The sequence below is a fragment of the Bos grunniens genome, chromosome 7 (assembly GCF_055505025.1).
Source record: "Bos grunniens cultivar Pamir isolate PY7600 chromosome 7, Bosgru_T2T1.0, whole genome shotgun sequence".
NCBI classification, from domain to species: Eukaryota; Metazoa; Chordata; class Mammalia; order Artiodactyla; family Bovidae; genus Bos; species Bos grunniens.
In genome coordinates this window covers 81786522-81809879 of record NC_141171.1, presented here as the reverse complement: position 1 = coordinate 81809879, position 23358 = coordinate 81786522, and the positions used below count along the sequence as shown (strand labels likewise).

Below are 23358 nucleotides of genomic sequence, written 5' to 3'. Positions count from 1 at the left end.
AAGTGCGAAGAAAGATGCAGGAAGATGTATACTTTAAAAAACTTGTGTAATAGGTGTTCCCCTTGTCGTCTTTGAGCTTCCCAAATCACAAAACTTTTTACCCAAAAACATTATCAAAGTAGACCTAATGAAGATTTAGTAGTGTAGATGGAGGAAAGAGTTTTTAATCACACACCACAGAGGAAACAACTTAATAAAGCCCCCATTTGTGCATTTTCCTTCAAAGTCCCTTTGTAGGTGGGCAGACTGTTGGAATCTTCTTTGACCCCTTCCTCCAAGAAGCCCTTGGTCTTGCACCTGCCTGCTCCCCTTTCCTTTATTAGGCACAAAGCCTGGACCCCAGCACAAGCCTTCCTCTTATACCACAGCAGGCTTATCAGAGTGTTCACAGCAGAGCAAGCCTCTTCCTACAAAGGAATTCTCACACCAGCAGGCAAAAAGATAGTGTTTTCTTCATTTGTTACCTACCTTCTATTATTTTAAAGGTAATATTTGTTGAGTTTCTTCATACAGATTCAGATTCATCTCTTCAATAGATAATTACTAAGAGTCTTTTTATCCGCCAGGCAATGGGCCAGAAGCTGGAGCTACAGCAATGAGCAAGACCCAGTACCTACCCTCAAAGAGCTTACTGTCTACTGGGAAAGAAGGACAAGAAAACACACATTTCAACTCAAAAGTGCCAAGTGTGATATTAAGGGATGTGTTGGTTGTTAGGGGGATATTTTCAAGAGTTACCCCACCCCTTCTTGAGAAAGGAAAGTCCAAGGAAACTTTGCTGGGAAAGTGCTAGGGAGGAAGCGGAGGGTAGAGACAGCTTTCCAGTAAAGAAACAATGGGTCCAAGACCCAGAGGGGAGAAAGAACACAGTCTGCCCCAGGCTGGGACAGGGCAGTGTGGTTGTATCTACAGTAGGAAGAGCGAGGAGGGGAACAGAGGAAAAAGGTGAAGCTGGAGAATGAAGCGTGGCTGATCACATACAACTTGTCATGCCACACTGAGGAGTTTGTTTGGTCCTTTTGCCTGAAGTTAGTGGGAGAGAGTTTGAGCAGGCAGGCTGCATATTTTGATTTCAATTCTTTAGGGAAAAAACCCCACTGGATGAAATATAAGCCAAGCCAAAGCATAGGTGTGATAACTGCTGTTTGAATTGTGTACAAAGTACTGTGAGGGTCTGTAACTCCCATGGCTGATGTGGGCTCTAGAACAGGTGGTCTGGGGAGTGAGGAGACACTTCAGCAATGCAAATACCCCACCTCCTAAACATATTGGTTTTATTCCAATGCACATCCTTTAATTCTTGAGAACTTTGAAGACAGTATTGCTCAAATATCTTTAAGGTCGTAGTCCCATTTATTATTTATCTGAAGCTCCTGGTGGCTTTCTTTTTTTATCAGGGATATGAATCTGGAGGAATATTAGAGCCCAGATGATAATGTCCTTAAATAAATTATTATAAAATTTTCAACTTTGAGGAAAATCACCAACTACAATAATAATGTTAGTAGTTGTAATCAAATTTTAGTGTTATTTCCTAACTAATCTACAAAATCCCCAAATCCTACAAAAATGTTGAATGAGTTTTGCATAATCATTTCTTTTTTTGAAAGACAATAGCGTCTCTTCTCTAATGACAGCAATATAACAAAAAAGTTTGAATCTAGTAAGAGATTTGAGCCTGTAGAAAAAGAAAATAGTTTTGATAGATGTCAGATTTTAACTTGTCAACAAAAAACTGTTAGAAATAAAAACTATATAATGTTGACCACTTGCTATGTGCCAAATGTGATTTTTGCATTTAGTGATTTAATACTCAAAATAGTTCTATGAACTATATACTAATGGTACCACCATCCCCATTTCACTAATCAGGAAGCAGAGGTTCGGAAAAGCCATGCAACTTGCCTAAAGCCATATAGTTATTAAGTAGGACAGCTGGGATTTGAACTGTCTGAGGTTATGTTTTATTTCTTGTTCCCATAATCCCTCTTCTTAGAGATCTTGGGGTATCTTAGCTCCTCCTTTTGGGCTGAATATTGGATACCAACTTGACAAAAGGCTAGAGTATAAACATGTGTAAATGAAGACTAGTACAGAAAGCATTAACTTGTATTTGATAATCCAATAATTCCTTCAGCAATTCAAGATTTTAATTTTAATGCTAACCTCCAGAGTCTTCCATCCTCTCAAGATCCCATCGTCTTTATCAAAACATGTGGGGTATGGCCCCAAATTATTTATCTTTCCTAGATTTATGATTCCATCCTATTGAATTATTTTCGATTCTCATCAACCTGTGGGCCATTATTAATTAAGCAGGACTGAATACTTCTCCCAACATGAATTGCTTTCAGTTGTTGGGAAGATAACTTCTCGTAGTGCCAGGAGTATAGTGTGTGTGGTGAAAAGAGGCTCTTATTTTGCATTCTAGCCCTATCATTTACTAGCTGTTTATGCTTATAGAAATTAAACTTCCAGGAGCTTCTGTTTACTCATCTGTAAAATGGGGATCATTAGACCTACCTTGCAGTGTTCCTGAGGATTTGACTAGTTAACCTCTGTAGGTACCTGTCAAGCATTTGACAAGAGCAGCTATATTTGTAGTGAAATCTACTTTCTCTAATGCTACACACATTAAACTAATACAATAGGTTTCTCTTCTCTGGCAGAGTTTGTTCACAGATATTTCCTGTTTCATATGTAGTATTATATGAATATATGAAACCTTTCTGAATAAATGTCTGATTAAAAGAATGACTAGTGATTCTGGTCATGATGATTAGCAGCTAAGGTTTACTGGCTCCAACTGCCATCTATAAAATGTGTCTATCAGAATCAGATGCCCACTTGGCTCTATTTCACGTTCAGAACTAGGTGGTTTTTTAGTAGGATGTCATTCGCTGGAATCCTGGCGGCCTCAGTCAGTTCACTGTTGGCTTGAACTCATGCCACAGACTTAACAGTGATATCTGCCTATACAGCTCAGGAAACGGGTTGGTTTTTAGGCACAATGCCAAGAGTCTGAATATAATACACATTTGAACTCAGACAAATGACAAGTTTATCCCCTTGTTTGTTGGTTTATGGGCTGATTGATTTTTACAACACAAGGCTTCTCTCAGGATCAGCCAGACCTCCCTCCCTGGCAATCTGGGAAATAGTGAATATTCCTGCCCAGGCACAGTGGAACCCAGAAGACCTAATAGACTTGGCGATTCCCTCTCCTTTAGATATAGTTCACATTCCATAAAATGAATCATTTCAAGTACACAATTTCATGGTTATCAGTATATTCTCAAGGTTGTACAACTATCATCCTAGACCTAGTGATTCTTACTTTTCCAAATACATATACCTGATGGAGAAATGAAAATTTTCCTTAATAGCTATTTACCTTTAAATAAGTTGCTGGTGCAAAAAAAAAAAAAGTCCAGAATTCTGTTTGCTGTGTTCTGCTCTTCAGGTCACTTTATTTTGCATATTAACGTAGTTCATGAATATGAATTACAAGCATATTCCTTTTTATTTAGATGTTTCTTCCACTTCCAGTGATGAAAGAAATGATTATGAAATACATAGAGCCTACATGTTTAATTCTTTTCTTCATGAGTATGCACAGCATATACCCAGAAAAATATCCTTCCAGAGTGTAAGACTCAAGCTCTCCCCGATTCCATTGCCTTCTAATATTGTCTTCTAATATTGTCTTTTCTCGTCAGATAGAAGTATAGGTACTCATGTTGCTCCCTTGTTTTAGTGATCCCACTCACATTTGGTAGAAACTGTTTTTTGCTTCTCTTATTAATCTTTTCACATTTAAAATTTTTTATTTTCAGCATAGGCACTATGGCACTACCTTTTTCAAATGTAGATATTTGAAAGAATAGACAAAATATGCTGTGGTTTGCATATAAAAATAATACTATAGACCACCCATATTCAAGTAGAATTGTTTTCCACTAGTAATAAAGGATGTATGTCAATAGTACGATCACAAATTTAGGGAAATATAAATATCCAGGTCAGATGATTACCAGCCAGTTAATGCCACTGTAAACAGCATTATGATGATACAACTAGCCCTTCTGTTACTGGATGTCATTGATTACTTTTTGAATTCATCAAGGATGAAAAAAGAGGCTAAAAGATTTCATATGACCGGCTACAGTTTCACACTCAATTCCTTCAAATAGTGATAAAAGTGGTGATGAAAAATGATGTTCAAATTTTCTTCAATTTTCAAATGATGAAAAAATTTCACTTCAACCATTCGAGTAGCGACATTGCTGTAGACCAGGGAAATCAGTCTAATCCACTACATAACCAATAATGGCTTTCACATTCTATTGTAAATTGTGCACGCGTTCTAGTGTTTCTTAAGCATCTACTATGTATGGAACTTTGTGTTGGGGACTATCTTGTTAAGGACCTTGTGATCCAGTAGAAGAGCCCAAGTACTTCATATGACAAAGTTATAGTTACAAGGTCAAATTCCATTATAACTGAATTGACATAACATCCAAATTCTTTTATTTCACTAGAATTTTATGGTAGTGAATATGCTTGAATAAGTAAGTTGCTGGCTCAGGCTGAGAATTTTTTATAATAGTGAAGTATTCATTATGGTAATATTTATTGTAAGGAGATCTGAACTGTAATATAATACAATTACAAGCATAAATATAATTATGAGTGTGTATGTGCTGAGGGAATATAGGAGAGGAGATTAATTAGAGACAGGTGGTTCTAGGACTTCTCCAAGGGCTTCTGATTGATTCAAGGGGAGATCCTGGTCCTCTTTAGACCTCTCTTTGCTCTCAAGGGACTCTCCTCCACTGAGGGCTTATGATGGAGAAGGTAGGGTCTTGGCATCTGTCCCCAAGTCAGAAGGATCTTTTGGCTCCAGCTCTTAAAAGTCTCACTTTATTCCTTTAAAATAACTAACATCACTAGAAAATACTGTATTATCCATTAAAGAACTTACCTTGAGACCTCTGATGATGGAAGTTTTCCCAATTTTGAAAAATAGCTTTTCAAGATGAAGTCACATGCAGATGACTGGGGTCAAACCCCCAAACTCTGTTAAGGTAAGGCATGCTTAATGATGGACTCCGTAAGTTATAAACATTATTGGGTCCTGATTTAGCCCTCATTGGGGCACCATGGTCACCCTCACCTGAAAGGTCATGCATGAGATCTTATATCCGTTAGAGCAGTATGTAACTACTCCTCATCTCCTTGTCCTCCCACACACCTACACATTTCACAGTCCTCTATAGTTGATAAGAGACTTTCCTAACACCAATCAATGGGTGAACCACTGGATGTAAGATTTGTTTTACAGTAAGTTATTTGAATAGATACAAACATTTTGACCATCACTGATGCTACAGATACTTTAACAACTAACTCTGAAATAATGATAGCACAAGGTTTTTGCTGGCTACTCTTACCACTCTTTGCCTCAGGGAGTAACAATTAGATGTTCCTGCATGACCTTATCTAGACTGTCCTTGGTCTTGGGGTTATTTTAATGTATCAGTACAACAATGAATAAGAAGCTGAAACAAAACTAGTCAAAGCCCAAGAAAGGAGAATTTTGTGGAGCTTTAATTCCAGAAGTACTATAATCAAATATATCATGCTGACCATCAGCTGTCAGGAACATTGAGTCCCAGCTTGGCTTGGTGATGACTCACTCTGCAATCCCAGGTGAGTCCCTTAAACCCTCTGCTCCTCAGTTTCCCCACTTGTTTTCTCTCCCTTTAACATGTATGGGAAGATCTTGCCAAAGAAGACTTTTTAAAATGATCCATTTTCAAGCATCTGAGTGGGAAATCATTTCATAGGCTCAAAAAAACAAACTTTTTAGGAAAGCAAACTTCAAGTCTGGGTTGACCGCACAGCAGTACCAAATTGCAGTCTGTTGCCATACAGGGTTAGGAATCAGCACTTAAACAGAAGGAAGTTCCAAGAATCTGCATTGTGAAAGTGCCAGCAAGCAAAAGGTAGTTTGTCATGTTTCTAAACCCCTGGTAAGATGGGAGCAGGCTGAAGCAGGCAGCTAGGAAAACTGTAGGCAAGATGTAACAGAGCCCGGAGGTTAAAAAGAGGAGGTAAGGGTGAAGTGGGATCTCTGGCTCAACAAAGTGGTTAACTGTCATCACATGATTCACCTATGTTTATTTCTTAAATCTTCACCCCGTATTGAGGTGGATAAGGGGCCTCTTTTTTAGCTACAAAGGACTATTAACAGCAAGTAAGGGGAAAGAAAGAAAAAGAAAAAAATGAATGAAAGAGAAGGATTGTGAGTATTTGCATTATCAAAAGTGATCAACAATCGATTCTTTCAAGGCTGCCAGAACCACATTTCACCATTATTTTCCAGCTCCAGCTACAAGCACAAACTCCCTATCCAAGGAGGCTCAGAGCAGCTATCCAGACGACAGAGAAGGAAGCTGCTGCCTGCAGCCGGCACACCTTCCGGACGCAGACAGCCAACAGGGCGTCTCACCCTGAAGGTGTCTGTGTGATTACACAAAACCTTCACTTGGTCATTTTTTAGGTGTTTTAATAATGCTGATGCAAAATAAGAGTAAAATTACAGGTGCCAGTTCCCAGCGTAGAATGCTGATAAACAACTTACCATTTTGCAGTGGCTGGTCACATCTGGAGCCTTTTGGGATGCAAAAGTACTGGAAGGATTATTGCAAAACTTAAAGACACTTTTGCTGCCATTACTTTGTTTTTAACCTAAATTAGTGAGGGGTTTGGGGGTGGGGGTTGGAGGGGGAGTGCTCTTTTAGAGAGTCATGATGCTCTTATATCGTAAACTTATTTAGACACTAATCAGATAGCAAATGGAAAAGGGAGTTAGGTTTAGAGTAGTTGCTTGAAAACTTTTCTAAATTGACTTTAAATAGTCAGAGACTGGTAAAAAAAACTATGGACTAGTGGATTATGATTTATTAATTTTGGTGTGCTATCAAATTTCCCAATTTAAATAACCTGTTTAAACTGGATTTGTCATTGTTGATAACCTCTCCTCTGGATGTTGAATTAGCATATAATGAACACAGCGTAAGAATAATAATATAAATAGAAGTGCTTTGTTCTTATTCTTTATGAAAGTATGGTTTTCTACAACTCTGAAAGAATATTAGCATAAGAATATAGTTAGAATATTAGGATATAGCTGATATTGTAACTCACATTTAATAAAGCTTTTCTTTTATAATATAAATATTTTTCTATATTTTCTATCCGCTTTCAGGTTGTTTGGGCCTGGCACCAAGGCTAGACATAGACGGATGGAGAGAGGCTAGAGACAGTACCTTTAGAAAAGTATATGTGACTCTTGAATGTTTTCTTGTCAGGTTACTTAAGGAGTAATTATTCACATATGAAACTATAGCGCATGGTCCTCTTGCTCTCTTTTTGTGCCCCTTCTTTGAAAACATGCCATTTAAACCTTGGACTGTCAACTGATCATAGTCACCGAAGTCTGGTTTCTAGGATATTATTTGCTGTATCTATTACATGCAGAATCGGACACTTTTATGAATGCATATGGTTTTCTACTATGTTACATGGACTGACAGGGCTGGAGTGATCTGAAATGATTTGGTTAGACTCATCACCATCCCCTAGAAATTATTTCCTATGATATCATGTACTACATTTCTCACAGGGCTTCCTTGTCAAGAATATTCCTCTCCTAAGCTAAATAATGACTTATGGGCTTAATAGATTTTATTACTGAATATTGAAGCAGTGTGCCCAGTGGGTGAAGCTATCTAGCTTTCTTCATGCAAATGAGTGGATATGCTTAACAAGTCAATCTTGGGTTTATGCAATGAACTAAACCACTCTGTTGGCTGGGTCCTGCTAGTACACGTAGACACACGCACACACTGTCTTGGACATGTATTAGCATCACATGTTACTACACGGAAAAGCTAATTTGTTGACCAAAATATGCATATCTGAATTAAAATCCCTTCTGCTTGAAGTCTGATTTTAAGCCCTACGTGTTTTTTCTTTTTAAAAATAATGTAAGAAACTTTCTAGCTGACTGGACCAAGAAATCAAAAAGAGCTTATTTTCCTTCTAGTTTCCACACTCATTATTAATCTGGAGTTACATTATGTGGTTTGTTATTAAAAAAAAATAGGACTTATATGATAAGTGAGGGGAAGGAGGAGATGAACATTTGTTGAGTAACTGATACTCTTCCCATAAATTACCTCATTTATTCCTTACAAAAGACTGAAAGAGAAATATTGTTATTCTTAATGTATAGATGAGGAAACTGAGGCTAAGAGAAGTTAAATAACTTAACCAAATTTATAGATCTCAGATTTAGAGGAGCCAGAACTTCCATCTGAGACTACCTTTAAAATTTATGCTATTTTTATTATCCTGTGGTGCTGTCTGTGAATTCTGAAGTTTCATTTAGGGAGGACTAAAAGGGAGAGAATTCATTTGGAGGATTACACCTCATATTGTTGAATTACATTTTCAAATCTAGTTAGTAAATTTATGTGCTGCAAATTGAACCTGTTCTTGAATCTTCCATGTTGCAGTCTGCATTTTATAGCTGGAGAAACATATCTGGAAAGAGTTTCATCTTGGTAGCTACAAAGGACAGTTGGAAACTTTTGCTTTTGGTACAGTAAAATCTTCAAATTTTTGGTGTTCTTGGTAATGACCTTTCAATTGCAGTATTAATGTCTTAGCTAAAGTTCTACTTGATGCCAGGCAGAGAAAGCCACTCAAGGGGAATCTTTTGTGACGTTAAAATGGGCCATCTTCTGGTCATCCTAGGGGGAAAAAAATCAATGTTCAGCCCATATGCTGGATTAAGAATGAGATCAGGTACTTCCTTTGTCACCCCTGTGAGCATGCAATTTTCTGTTTTTGCTTCTTTCTGTGTATCTACTTCATTCTCCAGCATTCTCTGCCTATGCATCGGCATGCTCATGGCTGAAAACGGTCACCATAGATCCCAGTTTCTAATGATCCCAGATTGCCATCTAAGGACACTCTTGAGTCTCTTTAATTTTGAGAGGTCTGATTCCTCACCACCATTTGTGTCCTTGATCAGGTGTCCACCAGAGTCACCGGGAAGGGAGGCACAAATGTGATTGCTATGTCTACCTCCTTAGGAAGGGTTAGCATATGGGCAACTGGGCAGTTTCTAGAGAAAATGGCTCTGAGTGAAGCAAGTATTACTAACACATCTCCAATCATAAATGAAAAGTATGTGAATATGACTTTATAGTTTGGGGAATGTTTTCATATAGTCTCCTTTGATCTGGAACTATCTATCTCCACCTTACACCTAAGGAATCTGTGGCCAACTGACTGAATGATTTGATGACGGTCATCTGACAAAGAAAACGGAGGACCCAAGACTAGACACCAAAGCCCCTTGGCCTTTCTACCATATATAGGCTGTCTCTTTGTCCGTGGAAATGGACACAAGTTTTGGAAGAAGGTTGCTGTGGTGGTAATTTTATATCCACAGTTTAATTCACAATTAGCACTCATGGATGAATTTGCTAATTTGAAACCACAGCCGTTTTTAGCTTCCTCTCATAATACCACATTTTGATGTTGTACCTAACGGTCAGTACTGTACTCCCCTGGAAGCTTGTGAATACATTTTCTTATATTCATATGGTACAAACTTGTAGGAATTACGGATACCATGAAAAGAATAAGTTGAATAGATTATTTTGGGTTATTCAATAACTGTAGTTCAATGTTATACAAGTAATAGAATATGCCTTTGAAATGTCATGTGATGCTTTTGTGGAGTTGGAATTTTGGCTAAGGGTTTTGTGAAGCTGGAATTTTGGCTAAGGGAGGCACAGGTTCCCTAAAGGTGGGGATGTCCTTAAAATGCATGGAAAAAATGAGCCCTTAGCCAGATCTACACCCAGGCACATTTGTGCCAGTTTTTTTCAATGACTCCTGAGCCTCAAACCAAAAATCAAGGGAAAAAATTGAAATAAAAATGCTTGGAGTTATCCTGTTTGCCCACAGATAATTTCCCTGTGCTAAATACAATTATTTTTCTCCAAAAATCTAGAGGCGTGATAACATTTTCAAGATGAAAGGATTTCAAGATTCCTATCCTCAAAAAGAGACTAGTACTGTGGACAAATTGAAATGCATCAAAATATTAAATATTTCTTTATTTCATCCCTAATGAACATATCTTCTGGCAATGGCCACCATGGCAAGAAATGAATGGCAACTTTTCATGCAAGAGCATTACAATTAAATTCCTGTAGGGCTTTCAATATCTGGAAAAGCCTCTAGAAATGGGCCTTAAATAGTTACCCAGTTCACGTTCAGATATCAAAAAATTCAGCAAAATAGAAACTGTTTAAATATTAAACATCAAATTTTCCTTCTTTCAAAGGACTAATAACTTAGCAATAAAAATTGTCTTTTGAATCTTGCCATCACAAGGTCTCAGTCAGGCAGTGGATTTTAAATAAAAATTTTCAAGCAGGTCCTATTTAAGCAAAATTCACAGCTGAGCAAAGAGAAACGAATTAGTTGCCTGCCCCAAACTCACCTTGAACAGACAACAGGCCACCTCCTTTGCAGTCCAAGCTCCTCCTCTGTGGAGCTGCCTGCAAAGCGAAAGCACCCAGGATCGATGCTGTCAGGGAAATGCATCTGCTCAGAGGCAAGGCACTAATCAAGTTCTGCAGCTGCTGACCTATCCCGCAACACTGTAAGAAGAAAGATGCAGCCATGAAAGAGGAGCTGAAGGTGGAAAAGGAATCAGAGGGAAGGGAAACAATAAAGGAGGAATCCCTGAGCTTGAGAATAATTGGATACCCCAACAATAAAAATTCCTTTGTCCACAGCGATGAGGGAATATTTCGTTAAGATGTTCTCAAAGAGACTCACCCATGTAGAATGAGAAGCTGAGGGTAAAATGACTTGCTGGGGCTGTTTCTGGGGAGGACCTGGAGCCCGAGTGTCAGTTCCCAGATGGCAGCCCTGTTACTGGACCAAAGAAGGAAGGTAGAGCCCAGTCAAAAGTAACAGAAGGTGTCATAACCTGGGAGGGGGAGAACTTGGCAACGCAACATCTTTTTTCTGTACTTGTGTTCCCCTGAAAAATATTGATTCTACTTTGTTCTCAAGAGAATACTCATAGAGAAGGAACCATGATGTCATAGAATCTTGAAGCTAAAAATAACCTAAGGCTTTCTAATCAAATCAGAGACAAGGCATGGGTGATTCAGGAAGATCCGAGAGCTTCCCCAAGGTCACATACAAATTAGGGGCAGAAAGCTAGAGAGAACCAATTTCTCTTAGATCTCGGGATAGTGGTTTTGGAGTTCTGGTAAATTTTCCACACTTCTGAAGCCCTTTTAGCAAGAGGGACACTTCACTTCAATAAGTAGGCTAAAATGAAACACTATGGGGGCGGTGTGTGTGTGTGTTAGTCGCTCAGTTGTGTCTGACTCTTTGTGACCCCATGGACTGTAGCCTGCCAGGGTCCTCTGTCCATGCGATTCTCCAGGCGAGAATACTGGCTTGGGTTGCCATTCCCTCCTCCGGGGGGTCTTCCAGACCCAGGAATTGAACCCAGGTCTCCTGCATTGCAGGAAGGTTCTTTATCTGAGCCACCAGGGAAACCCACCAAAACTGGTTTTCATAACTAATAACTTCCACGGGAAATATGACATCTATCAACCTATGAGATACATTGTGGCTCTGCAAATAATGAGGCAGATGTGTCCCAGTGGGAATCTGGGGTAATTTTCCAGCTATTGTCACCAACTGGGTTAGGTGTTACATAGCATGGATTGACATTTGAACTAGTAGATGTCTGCAACAAAAACAAGGAATTTAGAGAATCTAAGTAGCATTGTAGACTATGCCATTTCTTCCAAAGCACTCACTTTATTCCCCTTGATTAATGCATACAAAAATTATAGGCATTGTAAAGAATCAAGAAAGGAGTGATTTGTCTTGAGTAGTTTGCATTTTGAAAACCTCTCCTCTCAAAGGTTTTTAGGCAAGTGTCTCATGTTTTCATCTCCTAAAGAATGAGTGAATCACAGGAAAAGCAATCACCCCTTTTTTCTTTTAACACAAGTCGAAGGTTTCATTTAATTTGTTACTTAAAAAAATAATCTTAGTAAAAAACTAAGATGTTACAGTGGATTCAAAGAAAATTCACAAAACCACACACACGTGTGTGTGTGTGTGTGTATGTGTATGCTCAGTCACTCAGTAGTGTCTGCCTCTGTGACCCCATGGTCTGTAGCCTGCCAGGCTCCTCTGTCCATGGGATTTCCCAGGCAAGAACAATGGAGTGGGTTGCTGTTTCCTCCTCCAAGGGATCTTCCGGACCCAGGGATGGAGCCCACGTCTCCTGCATTGGCAGGCCAGTTTTTTACTACTGCACTACCTGAGAAACCCACCACACGTAACGTGGTCAAATAATGCATGTTGAAATACATTTTAAAACAAATGCAAAAACAGGAAAAATGGGCTAATAGCCACAGGTAAATATTGTAACTGATCACACTGCCAGATACACTTTGGGCTTTTATCATCAAGAATTACATTTTTATTAATTTTCTACAAGTCATACTTTGAAAGTGAAAGTTGCTCTGTCATGTCTGACTCTCTGTGACCCCATGGACTATACAGTCCATGGAATTCTCCAGGCCAGAATACTGGAGTGGGTAGTTTTTCCCTTCTCCAGGGGATCTTGCCAACCCAGGGATCAAACCCAGTTCTCCCGCATAGCGGGCAGATTCTTTACCAGCTGAGCCACAAGGGAAGCCCAAGAATACTGGGGTGGGTAGCCTAGTCCTTCTCCAGGGGATCTTCCCACTCCAGGAATAAAACCAGGGTCTCCTGCATTGCAGGTGGATTCTTTACCAACTGAGCTATGAGGGAAGCCCAAGTCATAGTTTACAGTAGCTCAAAGACAACAAAAAGTGAGAGATTCCAGAGAATCAGATAACTGAGAAGGATATGTCAGATGCATATGACTTGTTTTCAATTAAAGACACCCAGTAATCATTTGGTCCATTAAAATTCTTTCATCATTTTACCTACAATTCACATTTTATAGATTAAGAAATTTAGAGTGGTAATAGCCTAACCTGGATCCCTCAGCAATAGAGCTTAAATGGCAATCAAGGTCTGCCTAATTCCAGGGACACTTCTCTTAAACTAAAGGGCAGTAGCTCTCAACTAGAGGTGAGGGTATGTCTCAAGGAATATTTGGCAATGCCTGGAGACAATTTTGGTAGCTGTAATTTGGCGGTCCTGGCTTCCAGTGAGTAGAAGCTATGAATGTTACTAAATATCATGCAATACATTGCACAGCCCTCTACAACAAAGAAACCATCTCTAGGAAAGTATCTACTATTAAAAGGTAATATTTCCTCTGGATATATGTAGGTTATAAGTGATTAAGCACCTACATGCCAAGGCCACTATTAAAAAGTAAAAAGCACTCTTTTCAGAGGATCATCTACTTAAGAATCCTCCACTACTGTATAAATCATCAAAGAATTGAAAGGGCTAAGAGCAACAGGTAAAATTCAGTGAGAACTTGTAGTAACTGGCACAGTACAAACACTGACTAATGTTCCTACAGGCACTGCTCAGTATAGAGGGTCATACCAGAGAAAGTATTCAACTGGCAATCCTTATTATGAAACTTACTTGCATTTGGAAAGAAAGGTAAATGACAAGTGTATATTTCAGTATTTAATGCAGCATAAGTTAGATTCTATCATATACTTAAATGTTCTTTTAATATGTACTGTATGCGAGGTGCAATGCTAGGTGCAAGAGATACATGAAGATAGACGTTTATGAACTAGTAGGGGAGATGAACACGCACAAAAAATTATAATGCAGCACTATCATTCCAGGTCCCTAAGAGAAAGCAAGCAAGATTACAGAGGAGTGAAGGAAGGCAACTCAGAGAATACAGGCTGATCCTAGGAGAACAGGAGTAGAGGAAGAGGGGATTCTGGGCAGATTGCTGTTGCTGTTTAGCTGCTAAGTCACAGCCAACTCTTTGCGACCCCATGGACTGCAGCACACCAGGCTTGCCTGTCCATTTTAGAGGGATGAACAGGGGAGGGAGTGTTGTGTTCTGAGAGCATAAGTGAAAGAGTGGGAGGGGAGGGGCAAGATGATTCATATAAGATGACAATAAACATGTAGGTAGGGGTCTGACAAGGAAGAGCCTCCTAACTGAGTTGTTTCCAGATTTTAGGCTATGATGAATAAAGCTGCTATGAATATGACACAAGTCTTTTCTGAACACATTTTAAAATTTTTCTCTTGGATAAATGCTTATGAATAGGACTGCTGGATCATAGAGTAAATATGCATTTAACTTTATAAGAAGCAATGCAAATTTTCAGAGAGATTGTCCCATTCCATATACTATCGAAAGTGAAGTTGCTCAGTCGTGTCCGACTCTTTGTGACCCCATGGACTGCAGCCCACCAGGCTCCTCCATCCACAGGATTCTCCAGGCAAGAATACTGGAGTGGGTTGCCATTTCCTTCTCCAGGGGATCTTCCCGACCTAGGGATCGAACCCAGGTCTCCCACATTGCAGGCAGACGCTTTAACCGCTGAGCCACCAGGGAAGCTCTCCATATACTATACTATATTCACCAGTAATTATGAGAATTCTCGCTACTCCACACCCTTGCCAATATTGGATGTTATCAATCTTTTAGATTTTTAAGTCATTTTAGTGGATGCATAGTGGCATATCAGTGATTTAATTGGCATTTCCCTGATGATTAATGAATTAAACATATTTTAATGTACTTATTGGCTATTTATATATCATCCTTCATGGCATTTCCAAGTCTTTTGCCCATTTTTAAAGTATGCTTGTCTTTTAATCATTAAGTTATAGACGTACTTTATATATTTTGGATGTAAGTGTTTTGCCTAATCTATGTGTTATGAATATTTTCTCCCACTCTGCAGACTACTTACTTATTTTCTTAACAATGTCTTTTTTTAATGAGCAGAGTGTTTTGACTTTGATAAAAGTCCAATTTATCAATATTCTCATTTATGATTAGGACTTTGGTCAAAAAAAACATTGCCTACTCTTCATCATAAAAAATTTCTCCTAGTTCCTCTTAAATGCTTTATAGTTTTAGCTTTTGTATTTAAGTCTATGGATACATCTTAAGCTAATGTTTTGTGTTTACACTTTTTTTGCACAGACAGTTATCCAGTTCTCACAGAACCGATTACTGAATAAAACCATCCTTCCAACTCTGCTGAATTTCTCTGTCACCTTTGTTGAAAGTCTTTTTACCCTACAAATGAGAGTCTATTTCCAGACTTCTCTATTTTGTTTCATTGATTTATCTGCCTGTCCTTTTGTCAATACTATTTCTTTTTATTTTATTTTATTTTTTAACTTTACAATATTGTATTGGTTTTGCCATATATCAAAATGAATCCACCACAGGTATACATGTGATCCCCATCCTGAACCCTCCTCCCTCCTCCCTCCCCATACCATCCCTCTGGGTCGTCCCAGTGCACCAGCCCCAAGCATCCAGTATCGTACACCGAACCTGGACTGGCGACTCGTTTCATCTCTGATATTATACATGTTTCAATGCCATTCTCCAAATCATCCCACCCTCTCCCTCTCCCACAGAGTCCAAAAGACTGTTCTATACATCAGTGTCTCTTTTGCTGTCTCATATACAGGGTTATTGTTACTATCTTTCTAAATTCCATATATATGCATTAGTATACTGTATTGGTGTTTTTCTTTCTGGCTTACTTCACTCTGTATAATAGGCTCCAGTTTCATCCAACTCATTAGAACTGATTCAAATGTATTCTTTTTAATGGCTGAGTAATATTCCATTGTGTATATGTACCACAGCTTTCTTATCCATTCATCTGCTGACGGACATCTAGGTTGCTTCCATGTCCTGGCTATTATAAACAGTGCTGCGATGAACATTGGGGTACACGTGTCTCTTTCAATTCTGATTTCCTCAGTGTGTATGCCCAGCAATGCGATTGCTGGATCATAAGGCAGTTCTATTTCCAGTTTTTTAAGGAATCTCCACATTTTTCTCCATAGTGGCTGTACTAGTTTGCATTCCCACCAACAGTGTAAGAGGGTTTCCTTTTCTCCACACCCTCTCCAGCATTTATTGCTTGTAGACTTTTGGATCGCAGCCATTCTGACTGGCGTGAAATGGTACCTATCTCAATCGATGCAGAGAAAGCCTTTGACAAAATTCAACATCCATCTATGATAAAAACTCTCCAGAAAGCAGGAATAGAAGGAACATACCTCAACATAATAAAAGCTATATATGACAAACCCACAGCAAACATTATCCTCAATGGTGAAAAATTGAAAGCATTTCCCCTAAAGTCAGGAACAAGACAAGGGTGCCCACTCTCACCATTACTATTCAACATAGTTCTGGAAATTTTGGCCACAGCAATCAGAGCAGAAAAAGAAATAAAAGGAATCCAAATTGGAAAAGAAGAAGTAAAACTCTCACTCTTTGCGGATGACATGATCCTCTGCATAGAAAACCCTAAAGACTCCACCAGAAAATTACTGGAACTAATCAATGAATATAGTAAAGTTGCAGGATATAAAATCAACACACAGAAATCCCTTGCATTCCTATACACTAATAATGAGAAAATAGAGAAATTAAGGAAACAACTCCATTCACCATTGCAATGAAAAGAATAAAATACTTAGGAATATATCTACCTAAAGAAACTAAAGACCTATATATAGAATACTATTTCATTTTGATTATTGCTTTATATTTTGAAATCAGGTAGATTAGGATTAAGTCGTCCAACTTTGCTCTTTATTTTTCCCCCCAAAATTGCTTTTGCTATTCTAGCTGCTTTGTTTTTCCACATGTATTATTGGAATCAGTTTCTACCAAAACACCTCTCAAGATTTTGATTTAGCTAGCAATGACTTTATAGAACACTTTGGAGAGAATTGACTTTTTGACAATATTGAGTATATCAGCCCATGGTCATGTTTATCTCTATTTAGGTGTTTTGTTTTTTTTCTTCAAATCTCTCAGCAATACTGTATATTTTTTCAGCATAGAAATCTTGTAATTCTTTTATTATGAAAATTATACCTAAATATTTGCAAAGTTTTTGAATCTTATATTAAATTTCATTTTTCAATCCTATTTGCTCTATTAAAAAATGAAAAATCCTCATAGTTTTCACATTTTGGAAAATATGTAGAGAAGAAAGTATCAATTATAATATTACCATCTATAGATAATTATTATTAGCATCTTGGTGAATATTCAATATCTTGTTTATATGCATACCTACATATACATATTTTTAAAATATAACTGGGGACTCTGTCATTTAAAAATTAACTAACACCAGTGTAACTCAAGAACCATTAAAAGGGAACCTTCCATTGAACTGTCTTTCTAAAATCCCTATGCACGTTCATTGTTTGGAAATCAGAACACATTTCCCCCATAGAGCTAATATTCAAACAACAGGTTATCAATTCAGGCCCAAAGAGAAAAACCCTACTTACGCATAATGGTTTTTAGCCCTCTGACTTGTACCTTTTTCTAAACCTATTTCTTTAAGGGAGCATGCTCCTAGGTCACTTCAGTTTTGTCTGACTCTGTGTGACCCCATAGACGGCAGCCCACCAGGCTCCCCTGTCCCTGGGATTCTCCAGGCAAGAACACTGGAGTGGGTTGCCATTTCCTTCTCCAATGCATGAAAATGAAAGTGAAGTCGTTCAGTCGTGTCTGACTCTTAGCGACCCCATGGACTGCAGCCTACCAGGCTCCTCCATCCATGGGATTTTCCAGGCAAGAGTACTGGAGTGGGGTGCCATTGCCTTCTCCAGGTAAGGGAGCATAGTCTCCACGTATTTATTCCCTACATAAGCTTTGGATCTCTTAAAAAATTAAAGGAGAGAGACGCAAGATGGAGCTGGTGCAATAGGATGGAGTAGCCTTATCACGAGGCTGGGGTCCTTCAGGGAGTCTATACCAGTGTTGACTCTGAAGTTCTTTTCTGTGAACTTCAGAAGTCAGGTGGGCTCTACTGCTTCTGGCTTGGATGGAAACTAGTTTTAGTCTTCAGTTCTATTCACCCGTTTGAGAGCTGAGGCTGTCTGACTGTTGACTTTATAAAAGGTCATCCAGTGAAAGTGAGAAATAGATTTAAGGGACTAAATCTGATAGAGTGCCTGAAGAACTATGGATGGAGGTTCATGACATTGTATAGGAGACAGGGATCAAGACCATCAAGACCAAGAACAGGGATCAAGATCAAGACCAAGAAGAAGAAATGCAAAAAAGCAAAGTGGCTGTCTGAGGAGGCCTTACAAATGGTTGTGAAAAGAAGAGAAGCCAAAAGCAAAGGAGAAAAGGAAAGATAGACCCATTTGAAAGCAGAGTTTGAAAGAATAGCAAGGAGAGATAAGAAAGCCTTGCTCAGTGATCAGTGCAAAGAAATAGAGGAAAACAATAGAATGGGAAAGACTAGGGATCTCTTCAAGAAAATTAGAGATACCAAGGGAACATTTCATGTAAAGATGGGCTCAATAAAGGACAGAAGTGGTATGACCTAATAAAAGCAGAAGATATTAAGAAGAGGTGGCAAGAATACACAGAAGAACTGTACAAAAATGATCTTCACAACTGAGATAATCATGATGGTGTGATCACTCACCTAGAGCCAGACATCCTGAAATGTGAAGTCAAGCGGGCCTTAGGAAGCATCAATATGGACAAACCTAGTGGAGATGATGGAATTCCAGTTGAGCTATTTCATATCCTAAAAGATGATGCTGTGAAAGTGCTGCACTCAATATGCCAGCAAATTTGGAAAACTCGGCAGTGGCCACAGGACTGGAAGAGGTCAGTTTTCATTCCAATTCCAAAGAAAGGCAATGCCAAAGAGTGCTCAAACTACCACACAATTGCACTCATCTCACACGCAAGTAATGCTCAAAATTCTCCAAGCCAGGCTTCAGCAATATGTGAACAAATTTCTCAAGAGGCAGATCAGGTGGTCTGGTATTCCCATCTCTTTCAGAAATTTGTATGCAGGTCAGAAAGCAACAGTTAGAACTGGACATGGAACAACAGACTGATTCCAAATAGGAAAAGGAGTACGTCAAGGCTGTATATTGTCACCCTGCTTATTTAACTTATATGCAGAGTACATCATGAGAAATGCTTGGTTAGAAGAAGCACAAGCTGGAATCAAGATTGCTGGGAGAAATATCAATAACCTCAGATATGCAGATGTTCAGTTCAGTTCAGTTGCTCAGTCGTGTCCAACTCTTTGCGACCCCGTGAACCGCAGCACGCCAGGCCTCCCTGTCCATCATCAGCTCCCGGAGTCCACCCAAACCCATGTCTATTGAGTTGGTGATGCCATCCAACCATCTCATCCTCTGTCATCCCCTTCTCCTTCTGCCCTCAATCTTTCCCAGCATCAGAGTCTTTTCAAACAAGGTAGCTCTTTGCATCAGGTGGCCAAAATATTGGAGTTTCAGCTTCAACATCAGTCCTACCAATGAACACCCAGGACTGATCTCCTTTAGGATGGACTGGTTGGATCTCCTTGTAGCCCAAGGGACTCTCAAGAGTCTTCTCCAACACCATAGTTCAAAAGCATCAAGTCTTCTGCACTCAGCTTTCTTTTTAGTCCAACTCTCACATCCATACATGACCACTGGAAAAACCATAGCCTTGACTAGACAGATGTGTGTTGACAAAGTAATGTCTCTGCTTTTTAATATTCTGTTAAGGTTGGTCATAACTTTCCTTCCAAGGAGTAAACATCTTTTAATTTCATGGCTGAAATCACCATCTGCAGTGATTTTGGAGCCCAGAAAAATAAAGTCAGCCACTGTTTCCACTGTTTCCCTGTCTATTTGCCATGAAGTGATGGGACCAGAGGCCGTGATCTTAGTTTTCTGAATGTTGAGCTTTAAGCCAACTTTTTCACTCTCCTCTTTCACTTTCATCAAGAGGCTCTTTAGTTGTTCTTCACTTTCTGTCATAAGGGTTGTGTCATCTGCGTATCTGAGGTTATTGATATTTCTCCCAGCAATCTTGATTCCAGCTTGTGTTTCTTCCAGTCCAGCGTTTCTCATGATGTACTCTGCATATAAGTTAATGACACCACCCTTACGGCAGTAAGTGAAGAAGAACTAAAGATCCTCTTGATGAAAGTGAAAGAGGAGAGTGAAAAAGTTGGCTTAAAGCTCAACATTAAGAAAATTAAGATCATGGCATCCAGTCCCATCTCTTCATGGCAAATAGATGGGGAAACAGTGGAAACAGTGGCAGCTTTATTTTGGGGGGCTCCAAAATCACTGCAAATGTTGACTGCAGCCTTGAAATTAAAAGACGCTTACTCCTTGGAAGGAAAGTTATGACCATTCTGGACAGCATATTAAAAAGCAGAAACATTACTTTGCCAACAAAGGTCTGTCTAGTCAAGGCAATGGTTTTTCCAGTGGTCATGTATGGATGTGAGAGTTGGACTAAAAAGAAAGCTGAGTGCAGAAGAATTGATGCTTTTGAACTATGGTGTTGGAGAAGACTCTTGAGAGTCCCTTGGACTGCACGGAGATCCAACCAGTCCATCCTAAAGGAGATCAGTCCAGAATAGTCATTGGAAGGACTGATGTTGAAGCTGAAACTCCAATACTTTGGCCACCTGATGCGAAGAGCTGCCTTGTTTGAAAAGACCCTGATGCTGGGAAAGATTGAAGGCTGGAGGAGAAGGGAACGACAGAGGATCAGATGATTGGGTGGCATCACCCACTCAATGGATGTGAGTTTGAGTAAACTCCAGGAGTTGGTGATGGACAGAGAGGCCTGGCGTCCTGCAGTCCACGGGGTCACAGAGTTGGACACGACTGAGTGACTGAACTGAATTGAGTAGTAGCATGAGTTTACCTGTATTAACATTCATTAAAGCTGCATTACATCCTCAAAGAAATTCTACGAGGCTGAAATTCAGGAAATTCAATCAGGGTCACCACGTTACCCAAGAAACATGGCCCACCAGCTAGAAGGTCATCTCAAAATAGTTTAAATATTTGGCTGTGTCAAACACTGTGCTGTCAATACATAATCCACAAAGTATTTGTTTTAAATCTCCTTTTGCTTTCCTGTTGGCTTCATCCCCTGGAGGAGGGCATGGCAACTCAATCCAGTGTTCTTGCCTGGAGAATTCCATGGACAGAGGAGCCTGGCAGGCTATAGTCTATAGGGTAGAAAAGAGTCGCATAACAGCTGAGCAACTAACACAGTGGCTTCATCCTATAGTTTTGTCAGAATTTCCTTCTCTAAACCTCTAGATCATTTTTCCTAGCCATATCCCATGCACATTTTTTTTCTTCTCCTCCCATCCCCTTTCTCCTAATTCTGCATTCCCTAAGCTCAAAGAAGCACCCTCACAATGGCAGAACCCTTTCTGAGTAGATGGGGGTTTGAGGGGTAGGAGGGGGTTAAGGGAAATGCTAGGAAGGCCTCCACATACCGACTTTGATCACATCCCCATGAGCTAAGTTTTCTAAGTCAGGAAGAACCAGTGTGGCTGGAAGACGCCAGTGAGTTCCTAGAGGCTAGGGAAAGATAAGACTGGATTTTCATTCTTACACGTAAAGATAGGAGATACATGAGAAGGTGCTCTAGAAGCAAGTCATTTTCAGGAACTTTTCTTCCTGTTTCCTTTGACCCACCCTTATTAAACTGTCAGACAAATTGGCTCAGTCCTGTGCTCGACGGGGACCCACATTTGGACATTCTGGGGAGCCGCAGGTCAGGAGGGAGCTGTTAGGTGGTGCGAAACAGGGACGCTGGACCAGTGGCCATCCATGCTGTGTTGATCTTTTGGTCTGATACTTGTTTTTAGTTTCACTTTCTTTTAATTACAGTCTCTCCATATCTGACCTGAACAGCACCATTCTTCTGGTTTGTTAGTTCATTTAATGATAGCAGCATATTATCATTAGAGTGCCTTCTCAGGTCACAGTGTATTACAGAGAGCAGATTGTTAATTAAATGGTAATGTTTTCTGAGTTTGGAAGTAATTCCTAAAGTTAATAGTTATTAGTTACCTTGAAATTGTACAAAAAAAAAAATCATCTGTATGTAAAATGAGTGCATAATTAGCAAGCTGCCCTCCAGGAAGCAGATCACATCACTTTCTGTCCAAAAGGAGCAGCTCTGCTGATGAGGCACTGACATAGTTAAGAGAAACCATGAATCACAAGGGGCCGGGAAAATGGTGCTGCCCGGCTCACACTCAGAAGCAGCATAATTTATGAAGCACTGAGGACAGTGGGAGGTAGGCTGTCAGAAATGCTAAGTTCTCTGTGGAATTATTACATTCCCGTTGAAAGATTGGATGTCATTGAAACGAGGTAATCTGGAGAAGCTTGGAGGTTCTGTGCAATTGGGAAAAGCGCAAAGACACTTGGAAAGGAAGCCAAATTTCTTCAGCCTTTTTCCCACTGGAAATCACACCCAAGGTCTTATGAAAACAGACTGTCTTTTCAAGCATCAGGAGGAAATACTTCACGAAGGACACCCATGGTACATGAAAACTTCTGGATCCACCAGTCCCAGAGTGGTCAGAGCTATGCAGAGATTGCATTGATTCTGCTTTTAAGATCTATGTTTTCTTTATTCCTCAGCACACTTTTCAATTATTTAAGATCAGGTACTGTCCATGGGTTCAAGGGAAAGGCAGAATGTAAAAACCAACAGTATGTGTCGATGACTTCAGAAAACTTATTATCAGTTTATTACTTTTATTATTCCTTATGACAAACAGTCATTTCTAACATTTATTACTGGCTGCTCGCGAAAGTGCTGAAGACAGTGTTGAGTCCTTTGTGTGGATCATTTTAGTTAATTCTGCTATTAATAAAGCACCACCTTCAATTTAGAGATGGAGAAGGCTTAGAGAGGCCAAGCAACTTGCCCAAGATTACACAATTTATCACAATTTATTAGAGGTGGAGCCTTATATTCCAGTCATTTCCTTTAGCTATTATAAAGGTATCAAGTTTTAATCCAATAAAAAGATTAAAATGACTAAATCTACTTGACATTTTGGAAGGGAATATGATTCACCTTGAAGAAGAATGCTTTGAATTTGGCATAGCAGACTGACTATTTCTTTTTGTCAAGTCATTTTTATACAATGCCTGTCTGGTCTATAATGACTCCATGGCATGTACTCCCTGAATATAGAAGAAATCAGTCTACTGTTAACCCCTCATTGGAAT

At 39.3% G+C, this 23358-nt stretch overlaps 1 long non-coding RNA gene across 5 annotated transcripts in view; it reads left to right on the top strand.

Annotated features, from left to right (window-relative positions):
• The window catches only part of LOC147369888 (uncharacterized), an 83796-nt gene that overhangs the window by 36774 nt on the left and 23664 nt on the right, over positions 1–23358 (top strand). For 2 of the 5 annotated variants that reach the window (XR_015168050.1, XR_015168053.1), the window contains exon 3: positions 567–3761. The exons of 2 other annotated variants lie outside the window; for them this stretch is intronic. This is a non-coding gene — a long non-coding RNA (uncharacterized LOC147369888). Of the gene's footprint in view, positions 1–566; positions 3762–6388; positions 7241–23358 lie in introns of those variants that run through there. One more of the 5 variants, XR_015168054.1, reaches the window with a different exon arrangement.